The following is a 6,522-nucleotide window of genomic DNA, read 5'->3' as shown; positions in this document are numbered from 1 at the left end:
AATAAATGAAACAAGATGGGATTGGGGGGGAGACTAACTATAAGTGACTCTTAATCTCACAAAACAAACTGAGGGTTGCTGGGGGGAGGGGGGTTGGGAGAAGGGGGGTGGGGTTATGGACATTGGGGAGGGTATGTGCTATGGTGAGTGCTGTGAAGTGTGTAAACCTGGCAATTCACAGACCTGTACCCCTGGGGATAAAAATATATTTATGTTTATAAAAAAATAAATAAAATAAAAAGATTGATTAAAAAAAATTTCCTCTTCCTAAACTTTCTGTTAATCATCTTTCTTTTCCACAGTTCCTTTTATCTATCCAGCCATAAATTCTAATAATTTTAATACTTCAGTACTTGTTGACATTTTCTGCTCCTTTCACTTTTATCTCCACTACCTCAATTCACAATCACAATCACAAGACAATCACAAGAGTGTCCTTATTGATCTATCTGCCTCTAGTTTTGTCATCTTCACGCCCATTCTTTATAGAACTGCCGGAGAGATCTATTTATGATGTCAATAACACTAACTCAGGCTGTTACAGAACCTTTTTACAACTTCCCTTTATCTACAGACTAAATTTCAAATGCCTTTGACAGTATATGCAATCATCCATGATCTTACATACCCAGTTTCATCTCTTACCATCCCCTCTACCTAGAACTCCTGCTTATAACATTGAACTACTTGTAGTTTTTTGCAGGTTTTGCATATTGGTACCTTTTGGTCCTGTGGTCCCATTAACTTCTCCTGCCTGGCTGATCTCCCCCTCTTACCATCCCCAATTACCAGTCATTTACTGTTCATCTTCTTTAGCTTAATATTAATTTCTATATTTCTTCTGGAATGACTACTCTAACACAGGTATTCCTGTCCACGCTTCCTCTGCCATGGTGAGTTAGATGTCCTTCAGCTATTCCCCAAGGTACCATATATATATACAGTCTTAAGTATCTGTTTAGATATCATAACTTCTTTTGCATTTCCAATGGCACTTGGCCTACTACTAATCACAAATTCAGTTCAGTAAACATTTGTGGGTTGTTTGATTTTCAAGTAAGTTTATTTCAGTAAGGAAGCAAGATGAATGCTGTTAGTCTCTTGGTACTTATTTTTCTCATTCTTAAGCATTTTACTAAATATTTTTGGAGTAGTTATATTGAGAGATTTATTTTCTATGTGGAAGATGCAGCTTGAAAAAACTCAAGTAAAACTGAAATATTCCAAATCATATAAATTTGTTTTCTTTTTTAAGCCCATTTTCCACCTGTTAAAAGTAATAAATATTCATCATAATAGATGACTAGTCTTCTTTCCAACCATTATTTTAATTTCAAAGGAATCAAAAGGATATTCCTTTGAAAAGTTTGCTTTTATTTTTAATTATACTATCAACTCATTGTATGATTTTGGATGACTTGCTTAATGTTACAATTTCTTTTTTGTTTAATACTAATATCTCCTAATAATTATTACAGTTATCATGATGCCCAACTTAGAAATTCTGCTATTAAGGCTATTTTTTAGTAGTGTAGCATGATTAATACATACAATGTCCATGTAATCCCTTAATTTTTTAATGTGATGCTATTTATTCATTAAATACCATTTGCTAAGCACAGATCTCAAATGCTTTATGTATAACACATTTAATCTCATGTTAGCCAATAAAGTATTATTATCTTCGTTTTACAAATGAGCTAACTCAGATAGGCAGTCATCAGGTTACTTGGTCAGACATACCTCTTTTGAACTGAATTGTGTCCCCCCACCTTCCAAATTAATGTGTTGATGCTTTAACCTCAGTGTAACTGTACTTGGAGGAAGGAAATAAATAAGGCTGAATAAGTCATAAGGTCAGGGCCTTCATCCAGTAGAACTGGGGCCTTTGTAAGAAAAAGAAGAGACACCTAGGGATGTGTGCATGCAGAAAGAAGGCCAGTGAGGACACAGCAAGAAGGCAGCCATCAACAAACCAGAGAGAGAGATTGCACCAGAAACCGACTCTGCTTGCAGCAAGATTATAGGCTTTCAGCCTCTAGAACTATGAGAAAAGAAATTTCTGTTGTGTAAGCCACCCAGAATATCCTGTGTTAGTCTGCTATGGCAGCACTAACAGGCTAATATAATACCTGGCTAGCAAATAGCAGAGTGGAATTAAACCCATACAGGATGGCTTCAGAGTACATTCTCGGCTATTACACGGTCTTACAAAATTGCCTTGGCACTTCAAGTTCAATTAAAGAACGTTCATAGTGGTTGTGTGTCAATGAATTTAGTTGTTTATTTTCATATTTCTATTTCAAATGCATATTTTCTTTTCAATAGTTATTTAGTGTTTCCTGGAAAGCAATTTTGTACTATTTACTAAATTCTTAAAAAATCTATACCTTTTGTAAGAATCTTTTTACCTTTGATATTACTTATAAAACCAAATCCTTAATAAGTAATCAAGAAGTTTGAAAAAAGTAACAGTGGATATCCCAGAAATACAAAAGATTATAAAGCAAATACCATAAAAATTATATTTAACAAATTGGATAATCTAGAAGAAATGGATACACTCCTAGAAATATACAATCTTTCAAAACTGAATCAGGAAGAAATAAAAAATCTAAACAGACCAATTGCTAGTAATTAAATTGAAGAAGTATCAAAAAACTCCCAACAAACAAAAGTCTAAGACCAGATGGATTCACAGGTGAATTATACCAAACATTTAAGGAAGCATTAATACCTGTTTTTTTCTCAAACTACTGCACAGAATAGAAGAGGAAAAACTTCCAGATACATTTTACAAGGACAGCACTACTTTGATATCAAAATCAGACACTATAAAAAAAAGTACAGGCCAGTATCTCTGATGAGTATGGATGCAAAAATCATCAATAAAATATTATCAAACCAACAAACATCATCAAATCATTAAACAAGATAATATCAATATATTAAAATATATATGATTGAGATTTATTCTGGGAATGCAAGGATAGATCAATAGTCACAACTCAATCAGCATGATCTACCACATCAATAAAACAAAGGATAAAAATCATATGATCATCTCAAAAGATGCAGAAAAGTCATTTGACAACATTCAATGTCCATTCATGGTAAAGACTTTAACACACTGAGCTTAAAGAGAATATATCTGAACATAATGAAGGCCATATCTGAAAAACTCAGAGCTAACATCCTACTCAATGGTGAATAACAGAGCTTTTCCTTTAAGATCAGGAAGACAAGGATGTCCACTTGCACCACTTTTATTCAACAGGTACTGGAAGTCCTAGGCACAGCAATCTGACAAGAAAAAGAAATAAAAGACACCCAAATTGGTAAGGAAGAAGCTAAATGTTCACTGTTCATAATGACATACTGTATATAGAAAACTCTAAAAACTCCACCAAAAAACAACTAGAAGTAATAAATGAATTCAGTAATACACAGAAAAAAACAGAAATCAGTTGCATTTTCATATATTAATAACAAAGTAGCAGAAAGCAAAATTAAGAAAACAATTGTATTTACATTTGTACCAAAAGGAATAAAATACCAAAGAATAAACTTGGCCAAGGAGGTGAAAGACCTGTACTCTGAAAACTATAAGCCACTAATGAAAGAAATTGAGGATGACACAAATAAATGGAAAGATACTCCATGCTCATGGTTTGGAAAATTAATATTGTTAAAATGTCCATACTACCCAAAGCAAGCTACAGATTCAGTGCAATCCCTATCAAAATACCAGTAACATTTTCAGTTTTCTTTTTATGTTTCCAGTAGTATTTTTTGCAGAACTGAAACAAATAATACTAAAATTTATATGGAACCACAAAAGTTCTTGAATAGCCAGGGCAATTTTGAGAAAGAACAACAAAGCTGAAGGTATCACAATCCCAATTTTAAGATGTACTGCAAAGCCATAGTAACCAAACCAGAATGGTACTGGCACAAATAAAGACATATAGATCAATGGAACAGAATAGGGAGCTAGGGGGCACCTGGGTGGCCCAGTGGTTTAAGGCTCTGCCTTCAGCTCAGGTCATGATCCCAGGGTCCTGGGATTGAGCCCCACATCGGGCTCTCTGCTCAGCAAGGAGCCTGCTTCCCACCCCGCCCCCACTGCCTTCCTTTGCCTACTTGTGATCTCTCTCTGTGTCAAATAAATAAATAAAATCTTAAAAAAAAAAAAAAGAATAGGGAGCTAGAAATAAACCCATGCTTATACAGTTGATTATTCTATGACAAAGGGAACTCTTAAATATACAGTGGGGAAAGGGTAGTCTCTTCAATAAATGGCACTAGGAAAACCGGAAAGCTATATGAAAAAAAGAAATGAAACTAGACCACTTACACCTAACACAAAAGTAAACTCAAAATGGATTAAAGACCTAAATGTGGATCATGAAACAATAAAAGTCCTATAAGAGAACATAGGCGGTAACTTCTTTGACATCAGCCATAGCAACATTTTTCTAGACATGTCTTCTTAGGGAAACAAAAGCAATAATAAACTATTGGAACTTCACCAAGATAAAAAGCTTTTGTATAGTAAAGGAAACAACCAACAAAATGAAAAGGCAATCCTAGTGAATGGGAGAAATATTTGCAAATAATGTATCTGATAAGAGGTTAACATCCAGGGGCGCCTGGGTGGCTCAATGGGTTAAAGCCTCTGCCTTCAGCTCAGGTCGTGGTCTCAGGGTCCTGGGATCGAGCCCCGCATGGGGCTCTCTGCTCAGCGGGGAGCCTGCTTCCTCCTCTCTCTCTCTCTGCCTGCCTCTCTGCCTACTTGTGATCTCTACCTGTCAAATAAATAAATAAAATCTTTAAAAAAAATTATAAAAAAAGAGGTTAACATCCAAAGTACATAAAGAACTTTTACCAAACTCAACATCAAAATAACAAATAATCTGATTGAAAATGGGCAAAGGATCTGCATAGACATTTTTCCAAAAAAGGCATACAGATGGCCAACATGAAAATATGCACATCACTAATCATGAGGGAAATATGAATCAAAACTATAAGACACCCCCTTTAGTTGTTCAAATGGCTAGAATCAGAAGGACTAGAAATGACAAGTGTTGGTGAGGTTGTGTAGAAAAAGGAACCCCCGTGCATCGTTGGTGAGAATGTAAATTGGGATAGGTACTGCACAAACATGGAGGTTCCACAAAAAATTAAAAATAGAAGTATCATATGATCTAGTAATTTTACTACTGGATATTTACCCAAAGAAAATACAAACATTAATTTGAAAAGATATATGCACCCTATGTTTATTGCAACATTATTTCCAATAGCCAAGATAAAGAAGTAACCTATGTCTATTGATAAATGAATGGATAAAGATGTGTGTATATATATATAGATACCACAAAAATAGATATTATATATTATTGTATAATATACAATATAACATGCTATAATAATATGTAATTATATATATATATATAATATAATATTACTCAGCCATAAAAAGGGTGAGATCTTGCCATTTGTGACAACATGGATGGACCTAGAAGGTAAAATGCTAAGTAAAATAAGTCAGACTGTGAAAGACAAATACCATATGATTTCATTTATATGTGGAATCTAAAACACAAAACAATGAATAAACAAAAAGCACAGACACTTAAATACAGAGACCAAACTGGTGGTTGTCAAAGGGGAGAAGGGTAGGGAGAGAATGGGAGTGAAGGGGTGAAGGGGAATGGGAGATACATGGTTACAGTTACGGAATTAATAGGTCACAGAGATGAAAAGCACAGCACAGGGAATATAGTTAGTGGTTTTGTAGTAGCACTGCATGGTGATAGATGGTAGCTACACTTGTGGTGAGCATAGAATTACATATAGACTTGTCAAATCACTATATCGTACACCTGAAACTAATGTAACATTGTTTATCAACTACACTTCAGTAAGAGAGTTTGAAAAATAGTATTTAATTATCTAAATAGTTAAATAGTTATTCAATGAATATACTGTAACTATTAAAAACCATTTTTGGAGACTGTTTTGTTATATGAGAAATGCTTAGAATTTTGTATTTAAAAGGTTACAATATTATAAGGGCAGGGGGTAGAGAGGGAAAAATGAAACAAGATGGGATAGGGAGGGAGACAAACCATAAGAGACTCTTAAGCTCAGAAAACAAACTAAGGGAGTGAAAGGGGAGGGATAGGGTGGCTGGGTTATGGACACTGGGGAGGGTATGTGCTATGGTGAGTGCTGTGAAATGTGTAAGACTGATGATTCACAGACCTGTACCCTTGAAACAAATAATACATTATGTGTTAATAGGAAAAAAAAATTGCAATATTATATATATAGAATCATCCTAATTTTTAAAAATTAACTACATATGTATGTAAATATATGTACCTACACATACTGTGTATATATGTGTATGCATGTATCCATACATCCATACACAGATACATGGTAAAAAGAATGACAGGAAATATATTAACAGTTGTTATCTCTGGTGGTTATTTATGGGTGAATTTTATT

This window comes from Enhydra lutris, unplaced genomic scaffold (assembly GCF_002288905.1).
Source record: "Enhydra lutris kenyoni isolate GAN:26980312 unplaced genomic scaffold, ASM228890v2 scaffoldscaffold2, whole genome shotgun sequence".
In the NCBI taxonomy this organism is placed as follows: Eukaryota; Metazoa; Chordata; class Mammalia; order Carnivora; family Mustelidae; genus Enhydra; species Enhydra lutris.
Note: the sequence above shows the minus strand (reverse complement) of the source record.